Source organism: Gadus chalcogrammus, chromosome 13 (genome assembly GCF_026213295.1).
Source record: "Gadus chalcogrammus isolate NIFS_2021 chromosome 13, NIFS_Gcha_1.0, whole genome shotgun sequence".
NCBI classification, from domain to species: Eukaryota; Metazoa; Chordata; class Actinopteri; order Gadiformes; family Gadidae; genus Gadus; species Gadus chalcogrammus.
In genome coordinates this window covers 24788400-24806225 of record NC_079424.1, presented here as the reverse complement: position 1 = coordinate 24806225, position 17826 = coordinate 24788400, and positions in this window count along the sequence as shown.

Genomic DNA, 17826 nt, shown 5'->3' with positions numbered 1-17826 from the left:
GAGATGTGTTTTGAGATGACTTTTGAAAGACTGCAGTGAATCAGAGTTACGGATGGCCAGGGGGATGGAGTTCCAGAGGGTAGGGGCGGCAATGGCAAAGGCTCTGTCCCCTATGGTACGGTATTTGGTCCTGGTGATGGGGATGAGGGTGTTGGCAACAGTGGAGCGTGTTCGGTGTGGGTCAATGGGGCGTTGGAGGAGATCTGACAGGTATGAGGGGGCAAGGTAGGGCTTTGTAGGTGGTGAGGAGGATCTTGAAATGTATGCGTTGTTTTACTGGAAGCCAATGAAGTTGACGGAGGACGGGCGTGATGTGTTCTCTGGAGGGAGTGTGGGTGAGCAGTCTAGCAGCGGAGTTTTGAACATATTGCAGTTTTTGAAGAACAGTGGAGGGGAGACCATACAGGATGCTATTGCAGTAGTCGAGTCTGGAGGTGAGGAAGGCATGAATTAGTGTTTCAGCAGCTGAGAAGGAGAGAGTGGGTCGAAGGCGTGCTATGTTCCGGAGGTGGAAGAAGGATATTTTAGTGACGTGGTTTATGTGTGACTTGAAGGAGAGTGCAGGGTCCATGTAGATGCCAAGGTTTCTGACCAGGGCGGAGGGAGTGACAGAGTGACCATCAATGCAGAGTGAGTAGTTCTGGGAGGTGGGGAGTGTGGATTTTGGGCCAAAGATTATAATTTCAGTTTTATTGCTGTTGAGTTTGAGGAAGTTGTGGTTCATCCAGGTTTTTATGTCGGTGAGGAAGTCGGTGAGGGTGGAGAGAATAGCTGGAGTGATGGTTTTGGTGGTGATGAAGAGTTGAGTGTCGTCGGCATAGCAGTGAAAGTGAAGTCCATGGCGGCGGATGATGTGGCCAAGTGGGAGCATATAGAGGATGAAGAGGATGGGGCCAAGCACTGAGCCTTGGGGGACTCCGTGTGAGACAGGGGTTGTGTGGGATTTGTGGTTGTTTATGGCGATATAGTGAAATCTTTCTGACAGGTATGAGTTGAACCAGGAGAGGGCGGAGTCGGTGATGCCTAAGGATTTCAGGCGGCTGAGGAGGATGGAGTGGTTGACGGTGTCGAAGGCAGCACTGAGGTCCAGGAGGAGAAGAATGGTGAGGGAGCCGGAATCAGAGGAGAGTAGGAGATCGTTTGTGACTTTGATTAGTGCTGTTTCAGTGCTGTGGTGGGTTCTAAAGCCGGATTGGAATGTTTCATATAGGTTATTGGAGAGGAGGTAAGTCTTGAGTTGAGTTGCGATGGCTCTTTCCAGTAATTTTGAGATGAATGTGAGGTTGGAGATGGGTCTGAAATTGTTGGGGTCGTCAGAGTCAAGACCAGGTTTTTTAAGGAGAGGGGTGATGGCAGCAAGTTTAAGAGGTGGGGGGACAGTGCCAGAGGTAAGGGAGGAGTTGATGGTGTCAGTGATCAGTGGGGCGAGAGAGGTAAAACAGGCTTTGACGAGTTCAGAGGGCATGGGGTCCAGGGGGGAGGTGGATGATTTCATGGTGGAGAGTATTTTGGAGAGGTCAGCAGTGGTTATCGGTGAGAAGGTAGAGAGCCGGTGGTCTGAGGATGAAGGAGGTGTGGGTTCGGGGACCAGAGGAGGCAGAGGAGGTTGCAAGTTGGTTGTGGATGTTTTCTATTTTGGAGTTGAAAAATGAAATGAGGTTGTTGCATTTCTCCGGGGTGAATGAGGATGAAATGTTGTCGGGGGGCTTGAGGAGTTTATTTATGAAGGGAAAACAGGGTGCGTGGGTTGGAGGATCCAGAGTGATTGATGCCAGAGTAGTATACTGAACGGGCTTTGTTTAGTGCTGATTTGTAGAGGTTTGTGTGCTCTTTGTATGAGAGGGCGTGTACTGTGAGACCGGTTTTCTTGTGGAGTCGTTGTCGCAGTTGCAGTTGTTTTTTGAATTTGTGAAGTTCCGGGGTGAACCAGGAGGCCGGGTGAGTGAAGGTGACAGTTTTGGTTTTCAGGGGGGCCAGTTTGTTGAGGGATGAAGACAGTGTGCTGTTGTAGATGTTGACGAGGTCCATGGGGGTTGGACTTGCAGGAAAGGTGAGGCTGGAAAGAGTGTTTGATATGCAGGTGGAGAGAGAGACTGGGCAGATGGATTTAATGTTGCGGAAAGTGATTGTGCGGACCTGTTTGAGTTGGGGGGGCGAGAGATATTGTGGATGTGGAGGCCAATGGAGCAAACCAGGTCTAAGATGTGTCCACGGTTGTGGGTGGGAAAGTTGATGTGTTGTGTGAAGCCAAGGCAGTTTATAAGGTCCAGAAAGTGTGGTTGAAATCACCGAGAAGTAAAACAGATGGTGAGATTGAGGAGAGTGCGGTAATGAATTCAGAGAGTTCTGGTAGAAATTATGGATTGGGTTTGGGGGGGCGGTAGATGATTGCAATGATGAGAGGTTTTGGGCCGGGTAATTTAAAAGCCAGGTGTTCAAAAGATGGAGCAGCAGGGATGGTGAGAGGGCGAGGTTGGAGGTCTTGTTGGTAGATGGCAGCAATGCCACCTCCTCTGCCCTCAGAGCGTGGGTTGTCCAGGTAGGAATATCCAGCAGAGGTGGTTTGGTTTAGTGAAAAATAATCCAGGGTTTTTTGCCATGTTTCATTAAGGCACAGGAGGTCAAGTTGTTGGTCGATAATGATTTAATTGAGAATGAGACTTTTATTGTTGAGGGATCTTGTGTTGAAGAGGGCGATTTTTAGGTGCATTTGTTTTGAAATTGATGGGGCGGAAGTAGGAATTGGACGGAGGTTGAAGGTGTTCACTCTGGTTGCGTTCTGATGACGTGTGTTGTTGTGATGACGCGGAGAGGAAGCGCAGGAGCCGGTGGGTGAGCTGCGGTCAGACCACAGCGCTGGGATGAAGTTTTTAGCGGTGGAACTGTACATAAGAGTGGTGATGAGTTCGGTGGAAGGAGGAATTTGGGGAATGAGCTGGCGGAGCTGCAAGGATGAGTAGCGAAGTGCAATGGCTGAGGCTGAGGACAGGTGGACACCTGCCCCGGATCTCTACCCTCAGCTGAGCTGCGATGGAAGATGTCCACTGGATGGGAGCAGGATTTGTGTGATGGGAAGGCAGCGGTCTTGGCCACGGCAGAGGGCCGAAGCATCCGCACCGGTACAGGTGGAGATTCTTACGGGTTTACCTTCGACCAGGTTACGGGGATGGATCCTGTCGCGGAGAGTCCTTCGACACTGGCCGGTAGGTGTCCAAGCTAACGCACTGCACAGAACACTGAGAGGGGCTCTGGAGCAGTAGCCTAGCACCACCGTGGTTGTTAGTTCGAGGAAGATCTAGGTAGACAGGTAAATTAGCCGAGAAAGTAAAGAACGTGAACAAAGTTTTTCAGAGCGAGAAGCGGCAGCCAAGCCCACCAGCGTCCTCTCGTCCGAATCTCCGGTATTCTGATGAGACAGTAGTTACCCAGAGTCTTCGACCAGGTTACGACCAGGTTACGACCAGGTTACGGAGAATTCACTGGAGAATGGCAGCCGGTGTCAGTCTGGTAAAGTCACAACCTGGTGCAAGGAGGGATGCTGCTGGCCAGACAAGCGATAACTCCAGGTACTGGAAGGTGGTGGAAGGGAGGAAAGTTGTCCGGCAAGGCGATGTAGATGGTTGGAACCAGAGGGCTCTTTCCCGGTGGGGCAAAGATTGACAGTTGGCAGCAGCTAGGTGCCTAGCTACCCCGCTAACAACGCCGGTGAGTCTTAGGATCAATGTCCCGTAAAATGGGTAGGGCTCGTAACAATAGCTTGTTAAAAAATGTAAATACTAAAAGTGCAAAATCACAGGAAAAAATATTTTAACAGTCACAAAATTTAAAAAAGATCGTGGGCAGAGAAGCGGCGAACAAAACAACGCCAGCGTCCTCTCTGGTATGTATGTATGGTAAGTATGCCTCGGACCTGCCCGGGCCGAGGTTTATGGGGCGGGATGCCACAGTGTGTATAGATTTGTGTGTGTGTATTCCTGTGTCTTGAAAAAAGTTATAATAATAACTTCATCTAACCAATTCTATTTAGTGCTTGCACAGATTTTCAATTTTTGTTTTGAGTGTCCCATTCCATATTCTGAGCTGAGTTCAACCTTGGCATGACAGTTCTATTTTAAAATGTTTGATTTACAGTATCACCTTGACTTAATTTCACACTACATCCGTCCTTGTGCATTGCTTCAGCCATGTGCAGGGATGACAACAAAACCTAACAATGCTGTAGTGCAACCAAGTTGAAGTTCCTTTCCTTAATAATCTGTATATAAACCTATAAATCTACTATAATGCCTATAACCTATAATGTCTACAAAACCAAAGGTCGATATTGGTGGGCCTATGCAGCCGTCCTGAGACCACGCTGTTCTCAAATGCAGTAAACCGTAAACGATACATGAGTCAGTATACCTATGTGCCGCAACTTATCAGAGTTAAAAAATATCATACTATGAAACGCTGACGTTGTATCCAAGCGTTACAGCAGTAGCAGTGGCATTTGAAAGGGGAACCCACTACTTCTGAATCTAAATTGAGAACCTAGCATATAGGTTCCCTTCCCAGCAGATGTAGCGCTAATCCATCTCTTATCCTTAACCAAAAAGATGTAAAAGGGAAATCACAATGTTCAAATTTGCATGTTCAATATCACTTCTGTGTTAACCATATCTTATAATAACGGTTACCTTCATTAATCTACCCGATTGTCCTACACTAACTATTTAAATTGGATGACCTTATCTTCATTCATTCTATCCATTGCTCGCATTTGATGTTGTCCACACTTTGATTCACTCCTATGTACATTGCATACCACATCAACCGTGCATACGACTTATTCTCTGCACAACATCCTATTGCGCTACCTTTTGCATACCAAATCAAACGTGCATATGTCTTAGCAAAGTGAAGTAAAGTAAAACCCAGTTTTATCTTTACTTATTTATAGCTATGCATGTCCCGGACACGTCCATTACTATTTCCAAATCAGTTTTTTTAGCTACGCAGGTCCCAGACCTAACTATACCATTACATGAACAGTATTTATTATTATAATTATCTAGTTTTTTTGTTGGTCAACATCAAATCGATACATTAGTTTAACCTTGTAATCCTGACCTACTTGAGTTCTCCCCATATGAGCCCGTGATTGCCAACTCTCCCCGAGCCTCCCCATGAGCTCCACCGGCACCACTCCAGAACCCGCAGGAACGATTAGTCAGTCGACGTGTGGCTCGGAGGCTCCCAAGGAGTGCCACAATCCTACGTCTGACACCAAGTCTATGGGGGGAATTTTGAGCCAGGTCAATCAAAACTGTCTAAACTAGGTAGAATAAAGAGTCATCCAAACTCACAACAATTATGCACATCTGGGTATTAAGGTATAGTGATAAACAAACAAAGAAAAAACTGAACCTAAAGGAAAAATTCACAAGTTAGTTATTGGTTGACACAATATTATTGTAAGTCAATTATAATAAACTATTTCCTAATTATCTTATAGGTTTATATGTGGTATGCTTTCAATATCTCCTCGTGTATGTAACAGTCGAACACTTTTACTTATTTTTATTTTCATTTGATTTTTTATCTTTATATACACATTCGTTAGAAAAGTACGAACGAAGATGCATCATAACATGCATCAACAGACCATAAAACAGGCATATTATTCAATAATCGGAGGTCTCAGATGGGATTTCTCCCTGCGGGTCCCTTCATTCTGTAAAAGGTCTGCAGAGAAGTCCGCTGAGCGGCCAGGAGTTCTTAAACACTTAGAATGAGTTGTTGAGGGCAGCTGTCTCCCAACAAACCAAAAGCCTTTGTTAACCAGATGGTAATCTAAGTTCCTTAAGATGTCATAAATAAGGGATTGCGGCCGTTCCTTATCACATGCGTCACTGCGCTTCCCTGGGGATCAAGGATAACAGGCCCAAACCAACACAAGATAACAAAGGAACAGAGTGAGAACAGATTGCACCACTAACCTTAAAGATTTACATTTTAAACAACCCTGCAGAATAACAGGGTGACAAGACCATATGGGAAGATACAAACATACAAAACCTAAATTCGTAACATTAACAAAATATCATAATATAAAAATCTGCATTTTCAATATTAGGCAACCCACTTCTGTTGTCACCAGCACGTTGTCAGTTGGGGTCCAGTCGGGGTCAGTCGGGGTCATGTCATGGCTGTGTGTTATGGTTGTCCATTTAACTGGTTGTGATATATTGTAATAATCGAGTATCCACTGTCTACATAGCCCGTCGTGTAATGAAAAACGTAACAAGTACATTGACAATCACACTCAGGATGAATTATGGATAACATTTGATCCTACTTATTTAGTTTAATTGTAAGTATTGCCAATTATTAACCATAGATTACGTGATGACTTTTAATGAAATGTCTGTTTTTATCATAATCTGTAAGGAAATATATATACTTTTTTTTTTTTTTTTCATTTTGGTACTCGGACCTCGTCAGGTCTGTTGAACTATGCATTTCTACCGCTTGTCCTCAGGGTCCTCTATTGGGGGGGATTCTTCCACTCTCCTACGAGGCAGGTTATCCCAGAACTCTTCTAATAAGAATCCCCAGCGCCGGATATTCCCCGGACTTCTGTGGACGAGCGGTATGCATGCTATGGACAACTTTAAAGGCTAATCGTTCATGTTGTGGAGTCTAGATTATTATCCCTATATCCCAAGATCACCGTGTAACTCTTGTACAGGGATTTGCTTTGATGTAAGACCCCTGGGTCGGTCTCTTTTGGTAGGACCTCGATATTAATCGATATTTGCCGATATTAACTAGAGACTGGCTCCCCGTATTTCAGCACCCAGACACACACAGACCCTCAAATATACAAACAAATATACTGGTCCCAACACATGAATAGGTGTTTAAGGTGGAAGGGAGCAGGGGGAAGAGAGAACAATAAGAAAAAGCCTTAAATTTAACTAACAATAGAAAGGGGTATGGCCTCCTTCTTTTATCAATATGAATAAGGAAGTGAGGGGAAGAGAGTGTTTGAAGGTACAGCCTAGGTGTGTAGGGGTCGTGCTCTTTAAGTTGCAGGCCTGTGTGATCTGCAGGGAAACCAACAGGTCTCTGCCTAACAAGTTGATGGGGCATAGGGGGTGTATAGGAATATATGAGATCCCTCTGTTCCAGTATGAATGTTAAAGTCAAGAGGGGTTTTGAACGGCTGTTCAATGGGTTACCCTATTGTTGTAAGGCAAACTTGGGCTCGCCTGGTGGGGGCAGTCACTTAAGGGGATTCTTGAGCTGGATGGGGGGAAAACAGTAGTAGTTCGCTTCTTGGAAAGCAGGGGGTCACCCAGTTGGGGCTTATAATAGTTATATTCTTGTGGTACAGGGGGAGATGTTGAGATGGAATTGGGAATACTCTCGTGTGAACGAGTAGGGGGAAGCGTCGAGATAGAACTGGGAATAGTTCTGTTCTCAACCAGTGGTGGGAGGTGTTGAGATAGGACCTGGAATGTGTCTCTTCTCAACGAGTGGTGGGAGGCATTGAGATAGAACTGGGAATAGTTCTCTTCTCAACGCGCAGGGAGGTGTTATGTTTGGGGGGGGGGGGGTTGGCTACATAGACTACTAAGAACTACAAATATGGCGGCGGGGCAAACTACAAACGTATCAATCGATAACAGAAACTTCTCTGAGTTCTATCTGTCCGGCTGAAATCTGTGGTACCTTATGGCATAAGGCTACCACTTAACCGCTATTTGCGCTCTCAGTACACTGTCTCTGCGCTGTGTGTATATTTATATATACACAGATAGCCTTCTGAGATCCCTGGATGAAAAGGGGAACTAAAAACAGAAGTTATCATTGGTAAAAATAGCCACAGAGAGAGAGAGGTGTCGTGGGAGAGGTGGGGGTGCGGAGGGAGGTGTTGGATTCACGAGGAGGGTTTGGCGGGAGGAAGGGTGGTGGTGGGGGGGGTTTCACTGAGACAGTGGGAGAAGGGGGGGGAGGAGATTACGAGGGGGGTGCGGAGGGAGTGGGGAGAGGTGGGGTGGGCGGGGTTCTCGGGTGAAGGGGGCCTGGAGGGGGTTGGTGGGGACTTTACGAGCGTAGGGGGTCAGGGGGGACTTGTACCTTAATAATTCATCGTCTTTAATAACAAAATACTACTTGAATGTAAAATGTAAGCATAAAGTCCAGGGTGGTATCAGCGGATCGGCAGAAAAAGAAAGTATCCACTCCGAACGTCCGCTATGGAGCTACTTCTTAGGAACACAGACCGTGCCGGCCTCAGGAAAGGTCAGAAGAATGGGAGAAGTGAAAGATAGTAAGGATTGGAACTCTCGATAATATACTATAATATACTTTTGGCCCGATCTATACAGAGACCGATAGTGGAGGACTTCACCTCGCAACCAGTACCAAGAACAATTGTTAACGACGAGTACTCAAAACAACTCAAGAGTGGGGCATGAAAGACAAAACCACTCTGTGGGGGGGGGGACAAAGTGGAGGCTTTGAAACGCAGAGGGGAAGGTGTATTTATGAGGAAGGGGGGAGGGAGGGCCGGCCGGCCTATCTCCAGACAGACAGACAGACAGACAGACAGACAGAGAGACAGAGAGACAGAGAGAAAGAGAGAGTGCTTTTGTGAGTGAGTGAGAGTGTGTGTGAGTGTGTATGTGAGTATGTGAGAGTGATTGAATGAGAGGGTGGAGAGGGTGAGGAGAGAGGGTGAGAGAGTTACAAGATAATATAGCGTTAATTTTTCCAATATCCCATATTGAAACTGCGGCACAACATTCTCGTATGTTGCCCAAAAGATGTACGCATGTACATACACAAAGAGTATTCACAGATATCTCCATGTTTACATAAATATTATTCTCCCAAAGATGTCGAATGCTATACGTTACAACATTATAGCCAAAATATTATGTGCTCGGAAACTAGTGACATTACTGATGGTTTCCAACTTATTGCTATGGATTTAATGAGATTTAGAGGTTGAGGGCACTCAATGCGCGTGCGAAAACTGTAGTTATGATAATAATCAAAATATTGATATATAAAGCAAACTCAAACTAAATACTTCAAATATTGGAATGAAATATACAATATAATACCTCCAGCTATTGACTAGTGAAATGGGACAATTATACTTGCACCATTGGCTGAATAAGTAGCTGCCAACACATCACTATCATTTGAAACAGATGGATCTTTAAGGGAACATATCTATGGAGAGAGAGAGAGAACATATCTATAGAGAGAGAGAGAGAACATATCTATAGAGAGAGAGAGAGAGAGAGAGAGAACATATCTATAGAGAGAGAGAGAACATATCTATATATATATAGAGAGAGAGAGAGAGAGAGAGAGAGAGAGAACATATCTAGAGAGAGAGAGAGAGAAAGAGAACATATCTATAGAGAGAGAGAGAACATATCTATAGAGAGAGAGAGAACATATCTATATATATAGAGAGAGAGAGAGAGAGAGAGAGAACATATCTAGAGAGAGAGAGAGAGAGAGAGAGAGAGAGAACATATCTAGAGAGAGAGAGAACATATCTATAGAGAGAGAGAGAGAGAGAGAGAGAGAGAGAGAGAGAGAGAACCATTGGCGTCAGTTTGGTTTGAAATGTGGTGGGGACAGAGACGCAATCTGGAATGCATTTTCAGAAGTGCTGGGGATGCACCTTATTTTTCTTTAGCGCAGGTCATGAAAGGTTCTGAAAGACGGGACACCTGTGTAGCTTACTAACTAATAAGATTTATACAAAATAATGATGTCTGACACGTTTTATGAAGAAAGCGATTTCAAAAAGCATTGGACATGATGACCCACTATGTTCTGCTCCATGATGCACTCAATGTTGACGTGACATGACATGTCACGTCAACGTGACATGTCATGTCCAAATGGGAACCCCCCCCCCCCACACACACAATTATTCCATAATTCAAGCAAAGCGAATGACCAAAAGTCACTTTGAGTCAACAAGAGACTGACCCCACCAACTCCACTATCGTAATCTCCACTAGTCTATACCCAACACCGTAAGAACACAAACACTGGATAATTTAAGTTAGGCTACTTGGAGGCTATGGCTAGTAGTACTATTTCAAGTTAAAACAGCTGACCACATGAGGGCAAAAAACACAAAAGATCTCGCCACAGTACCAGCAAATCTTCAGCAATAAATATCGCATCTTACCTTCATTAATGTGCCAGTGGTCTGCAGATGTATCCCGCGGTGTAGCCTGCGTGCCTGCTGCCTAACCACATCCATTTAGTTCAACAGGTTTTTGCTCTGACACTGTCCATCCATGGTACTGGCGGTCTGGTGCTTTTTACCTATGTATTCAGGCTAAAATTAATTGACTGTCTGAGTATTGGTATTAATATCTCATTCATTGTCCAAGTCAGGCTGGAACCTCATACAAAAACAATCCACAACTACGGTGCCGCAGAGGGGACATCTAGTCACGACTGAAAAAAGACGAGATAGCGATACAACCAGAGCCCGACATTCTCTGATCCTACCTAGTTAATTATACAGCAAAATGTCAAAAAGGAGTGGACAGGACATCAGAGCTTTTTTTTAAAGCCAAGCAATTGAAGCTGACATGCACAGCAAGTGTGCTAGTGTCTTATGAGCTCAACTAAATTAATATTTATTCTAGAAATATATTGTAATTCTTGAGGTTTTTTTAGCTAGCTAGCCTCTAGCAGCGCGACACACTGTTGGCTAGCATGCCTAGTGCTACTGGAGTGTTTTGCCCTATGTGTTTTAACGTTTAGCTTTCCTATTTAAATTAATTTTGAATTTACAACAGTACAGATGATTTATTTTATTTTCACTTCGATGACGTTTCGTTAGCAGTTTTCAGACTCCACTAGATGGTCGTAAATCATCCATATTATTTGTACCAAGTAACAACCATGGTACCAGGCAACCGCACACTCCAAACCAATATTTTGTCAAAAACCAATTACAATATTGATAACATATACCACAACCAACATACCGTCATAGGCAAGGCAACTTTATTTATATAGCACTTTTCATACACAAGGCAGACTCAAAGTGCGTCACATATAAACAGTGTCATACAATAAAATAAAATAATAGTTAAGTAAAAGAAAAACAAATGCAAAAAATAGAAAGTTAAAAAGGCATTTTAGTATTAAAATAGAAAATAAAGGCAAAGTTATTTAGCAGAAAGCTATAGCAAACATAAAAGTCTTCAGTCTTGTTTTAAAAGGTGCTCAGAGTTGGGGCAAGTCTTAAATCCTCTGGGAGTTTATTCCAGCTATTTGTTGCGTAGTAACTAAATCCTGCTTTCCCATGTTTTGTGTTTACTCTGGGGATAATTAACAGATTGGTCTCGGAGCTTCTTAGTGGTCTAAAAGGCTGATGTAGGAAGCATATCAGTTAAATATTTTGGGCCTAAACCATGTAGGGATTTATAGGTAAGCAACATGATTTTAAAATCAATTCTCTTACAGGAAGCCAATGTAACGATTTCAGAATTGGTGTAATATGATCAAATCTTTTGGTCTTTTTTAGAACTCTAGCAGCAGCATTCTGAACAAGCTGAAGCTTCCTCAGAGTTTGTTTTGGGAGACCTGTAAGGAGACCATTGCAGTAATCAAGCTTACTAGTGATAAAGGCATGTACAAGTTTTTGTAAGTCTTCGGTGGACATGAGCCCTCTAAGTCTTGCTACATTTTTAAGGTGATAATATGCCGATTTTGTAACTGATTTGATGCGACTGTCAAAATGTAAATCTGAATCCATGATAACCCCTAGATTTCTGGCTTTGATTGAGGTTTTCAGGGACAGAGAGTGAAGGTGTTGGGTTACTTTAAGCCTTTCCGTTTTAGAACCAAATACAATTATCTCTGTTTTGTCCTAATTTAGTTGAAGGAAATTTCGGCACATCCATTCCTTCACTTGCTCAATGCACTGGCACAGCAGATCTATGGGCCGATAGTCATTTGGTGAAAGCGATACATAGATTTGCGTGTCATCAGCAGTGTTGGGGGTAACGCGTTAGAACTAACGCGTTAGAGTACTCTTATTCGTTTTTTTCCGTAACGAGTAACCTAACGCGTTAGTTTTGCGAATTCAGTAATCAGTAACTCGCTAATTTCCAAAATAACCACTCGTTACTCCGTTACTTTAAGATTTTCCCTCGATAAGGAAAGTAAAGTCCCGGGTTTTCTGCATTTAGTCAGATGCTGCTGCCCTGCTCCTTGCATCTCTCTCTCGCTCTGTGTGTGTGTGTGTGTGTGTGTGTGCGTGCGCACCTGTGTGTGTAAGCTACGTGTGTTACGGCGGCAAGATGGACGAGAAGATAGCCTTAGGCTGCATCCGAATACCTAGTACATACTATTTCTGTCTAGTGTCTACTAATTGACCATACTACACTTGACTGTGTAGTACGGTCTATAGACATGCGTAGAACGCCTCCGAACGCCACCGAAACTCCACCGGATGTTTGGAGATGACGTATCTCCCCCCAGATGGCGGCAAAATGTACCTGTTTTCCGTCTTGTTATCGTTGCTATTAAATAAAAAAATGTCTCTTTCTACGCGAATGTCTCTTGAAATGGATATCTCTGCTAGAAGGCGTCGTCGTCGGTCATCTCGTAGAGCGACTTACCGGCAGGTTATGTTGTATATATGTGGAAATTTGGTAAGTCATTTTTTTGGAATAATAATAATACATTTACAGTTATTTTTTACTCCGTGAAAAAGACGATTGAAGTTAATTTTTCCTTTTTTATTGAACACACACACACACACGAATAAAAAGCCGCTGTTGGTGGTGTCGGGTCAGCTCTTCTTCGTTTGTTACCAGACTCCGGTTGCATTGTGGGATAGCGTAGTGTGGTCCGTGGTTCACTTTGGCGGTAGTATGCATTCGGAAATGACTTCCGTACTACAGAATGCATACTACAGTATTCGGACGCGCTAGATTTTTCGCATACTACAAAATGCATACTATATAGTATGCAAGTACGAGTATTCGGATGCAGCCTTAGATTCCTGGAGGTACGCTCATTATTTTGAGTTACAGAGCGAAAAGGACAAGAAGAACATAGTGGTCGTTTTGAGCACCTTCTTCTCCTACGTTTCAACCATTACTTTGGTGATAAATAGGCTAAAGGTAGCATACGTGATTGTTATGAATGTAGGGCTATAGGGTCACATGAACATTTTCAGTTCTTCAATGTTTTTTTAGTGCCATGCACTGTTCTTTTGTGCAACGCATACGGTTAAATTGAGTTAAATTTCCAATTCTAAAAGGTTGCGTGCCTACCTGTTAAGCACTTTGTTAGGCGCCTGCACTTGTAAAGTGGATAAGCTATGTGTGACGCACTGTTCTTTTGTGCGCAGCCAATACGGTAAGCTACATTCTGTTAAAATAACTGCCTGTTACCGGAGTATGTTATTCATGGAAGCTGTTCAAATGATCAAAGGATGAATGCCTGTTAAATAAAACGTGCAATATGATGACTGTCTTTCCTGTCATTATGCTATAGGTTCATGATTGATTCATAAACACTCAGCACTGTTGGTGCATCTAAAGGAGGATGTGTGTTGTTGTTGCGCTAGGCGGACACGCACGCACCCCAAACGCATTTTAATTGTTGGTAACGCACGAGTACTCTAACGCGTTTCTTTTATTTATAGGTAACGTAGTAACGTAACGGATTACTTTTAATTGATAGTAACAAAGTAACCTAACGGATTACTTTCAAAAGTAACGATACCCAACACTGGTCATCAGCATAGCAATGATGGTCAATATTGTTATTTTGCATGATTTGCCCTAGTGGGAGCATGTAGATGTTGAATAAAGAGGGTCCTAAGATCAAACCTTGTGGGACTCCACATGTCACGTTGGTTGATTCTGATACAAAGTCGCCAATGGAAACAAAGTAGTTCCTATTTTGTAGGTAGGACCTGAACCAATTTAAGACAGTGCCTGAAAGCCCCACCCAGTTTTCTAACCTTTCCAGAAGTAATGTATGGTCTACAGCAGTCATACTCAAGTAGCGGCCCGCGGGCCTTTTGTGGCCCGCGGGGTGTCTATTAATGGCCCTCGAGCTGTTTTGAAAAGTTTTTTTAATTATTAAAAAAAATAATAAAAAAAAAAAAAAATCGTGCTGGGCGCTCTTATTTTGAAACCGCGCGCCGCGATCTCAATACGAGGCTGGGGGTTGCAACGATAAACAGATAGCACTCCAGCCCACAGACCGCTCCAGCCCTCCCAAACTCAAGGCAGACAGTCCATCTCAGCAGCAGTCAAGGCCGATTTAGGGTCGTTTTAGACGCAGAGACGTAAGCACGTAATTTACACAAGGGACTTGTTTTAGACAAGTTTTGATTCACGGTTCCTTTAAGGTTCTTTAAGGATTGCGCGTGTTGCAAGGGGATTCTCCGCCAGAACAGTAGGGGGAGCAACAAACGAATCTGTGGGCGTGGAAGTGGAAATCGCTGGCTTGTTTATATTTATAATTATCATAATTCGTTCTTGTGTTTTCTTCTTCTCCTTCTTCAAAATTCTTCATTCGCTTCTGTCACAGCCTTTTAAAAATGGCGCTATTATGCTGTAAAACCGGAAATGTGAGACTCCTGAAAGGATGTGGTTAGCTGGCCAATCACAGTCTTTGCGAGCTGCGTAGGGCCGTAGTGTTTTAGTCGCATAGTCAGGAATTTTGGCCGACGCACTTAAGCACGTAAGGGGGGATATTTTACCGCGCAAGGGGGGGTTATGTATCTTACGTGCTTACGCGTTACGTCTAAAACAGAGCATATATCGGCCTCAGTCACACGTATACCGACCGGCCCCTTGAGTCACTGAAAATTTTTTTTGTGGCCCCTCATCATTTCTACTTGAGTACCCCTGGTCTACAGTGTCGAATGCAGCACTGAGGTCAAGTAGCATTAGTATTGAGGTTTTGCCAGAGTCTGTGTTAAGACGGATGTCGTTTACAACTTTAATAAGGGCGGTCTCAGTGCTGTGTAGGGGTCGAAATCCTGATTGGAAGGTGTCATAGCAACCAGTTGATGCCAGGAAGTGATTTAGTTGCTGGAGGACAACTTTCTCAATGATTTTACTTATGAAGGGTAGATTCGATATTGGTAGTTGTTAATAATAGAGGCATCTAGGCTCCGCTTTTTTAAAAGGGGTTTAATAACTGCAGTTTTCAAAGCTTTTGGGAAATTGCCTGACTGGAGAGAGTTGTTAACTATCTGCAATATGTCTACTGCTAGGCAGTCGAAAACATTCTTAAAGAGGTTGGTAGGTATAGTATCAAGGCAACAGGTGGATGGCTTTGGTTGTGTCACAGTTTCCACAAGATTTTGAGAGTCTATAACATTAAAGTATGCCATCCTTGCCACGTAATTTTTGCCTGAACAGGGTGGTAGTCCAACATTTTTGTTTGAAGTGGAGACATTGATGGCGCGTCTGATACCTTAAATTTTATCAATATAAAAAGCTGCAAACTCATTGCATTTCTGCGTGGAATGGAGATCAGGTGGAATTTGTGTTGGGGGGTTGGTCAGTCTGTCAACAGTTGCAAATAGGGTTTTTGCATTATTAGTGTTGGTTTTAATGATATTGGAGAAAAATGTTTCTCTAGCATTTTTTAAGTCTAAATTGTAGGCACGGAGGCTCTCTTTATAGATATCATGGTGAATATGAAGTTTTGTTTTATGCCAGATGCGTTCAACCTTCCTGCATTCCTTTTTCTGTGCTGTTACAGAAGCAGCTTTTCTCCAGGGTGCCTTTTGCTTTCCAGAAATCGTTTTAACCTTATAAGGTGCAATGACATCTATGACTTTCAAAATTTTCAGATTAAAGTTTTCTACAAGATCATCAGGAGAACATGGGTTTAGAGGTGGTAGCAAGGAGATGGCCTTTTTAAAAAGTACATTAGAATCTTCATTGATATACCGTTTTTTGACAGTGTTTGATTTTGTCTGTATATCGGGAATAAAAGATATGTTAAAGAAAACACAAAAGTGGTCAGACAAGGAAGGATCAGTCACAGAGAGATCAGAAACATTGAGGCCCTTTCTGATAACCAGGTCTAGAGTGTGCCCCTTACAATGAGTAGCCTCTTTTTTTGCACACTTGTCATTCAAATCATCAGTATGAAAATTGAAGTCACCAGTTATAACTAGACAGTCAAATTCTGTGGAGATGCTAGACAATAATTCTGTGAAGTCATCGAAAAAATTTGCAGAATATGTGGGTGGCGTGTAAATAATTAATAGGAGAACTCTGGGGGAGCATTTCAATACAGCACTAAGGTATTCGAACGATGGAAAATCACCAAATAACATCTGTTTCCCCTGAAATACATTTTTAAATATAGCAGCAACCCCTCCACCTCTTTTTCCAGATCTACATGCATCAAAAAAGTTATAGTTGGGAGGAGCTGTCTCTATCAGAACGGTTGCACTGTTAATTTGTTCCAGCCATGTTTGAGTTAAAAACATAAAATCCAGTTTAGAAGTGGTAATAAAATCATTAACTAAAAATTATTTCTTATTAAGAGACCTCACATTAAGTAGAGCCATCCTGATGGTGTTGTTGATAGGCTTTAAGGTTGTTTTTGGTTTGGAGGCAATAGATATGAGATTTGTGAGGTTAGCAGTGTGTCTAAGTTTCCCTTTGTTTACTCTCTTAGTGGTTACAGCATGAATGCGAAAGTTGCCCTGCTTTGACGTAGGCAACCTTGGGTTCAGCAGATTATGTGAAACTTCCTTTATACTGTGTCTACGGCTGAACCCTTTTTCGTCTCAGTAATACTCATGACTACTATCAGTATAGTGGGGGGGCTGGGGCGCCATCCTCTTGGGTGTTATCAGCCTGTCGCCATGACATGGCGATGCTATCAATGACCCAGATATAAGTTTGCTGCCAACATATTCCAGTCTCTTATATTCGGCTGGAAAAACACAAAGGGAGGGGACATTGGGGCTGGAGAGATAGCTATGGGAGAGATGAGGTTGGAGGTCATCGTAGTAATGCAGAGGAGGGTGGTCGTTCCTCGCCAAGCCGGCCACCCCCCTCAGCACATTGTTGAGGGCGTCGGGCGCATGGGTGGCAGGCGCGTTCGTGGACTCTTGAAGTGGCAGGAACCGGTTCTTCAGTGGCAGGGTTAATTTCAGTGCCTTGCTAATCCGTCTGATACACGTCTTCTTCTCAACCTGTGCTCTGATTGTGGCCTGTGCGTCAGACCATGGCAAGGTCTGTGGGCTGTCTGCTATATGTGTGTCAGATAGTGGCAGAGTAGGAGGGGGGTGGCCGTTCCTCGCCAAGCCAGCATCAGCGATGGGGGAAGGCACAGTGTTGATGGCGTCGGGCGGGCTGTTGTCTCTCTTCAAGGTCTTCTTCTCAACCTGTGCTCTGATTGTGGCCTGTGCGTCAGACCATGGAAGGGGGTGGCTGTACCTCGCCAAGCCAGCGTCAGCGATGGGGGAAGGCACAGTGTCGATGGCGTCGGGCGGGCTGTTTTCTATCTTCAAGGTCTGTGGGCTGTCCGCTATCTGTGTGTCAGATAGTGGCAGAGTAGATGTGTGGTGGAGGCTGTAGTCTCGCTTCTTCTCAACCTGTGCTCTGACTGTGGCCTGTGCGTCAGACCATGGAGATTTGTGGGTAAGCGAGAAGAGAAGATTGTCCCTCAACAGTTTTGAGCTTAACCTGTTTGGGTGTAGGCCATCTGCTCTGAAAAGATATTTGCGCCCCCAGAATAAGTTGAAATTGTCAATAAAGCCCCTTCCTCTTTCATTGCAGACTC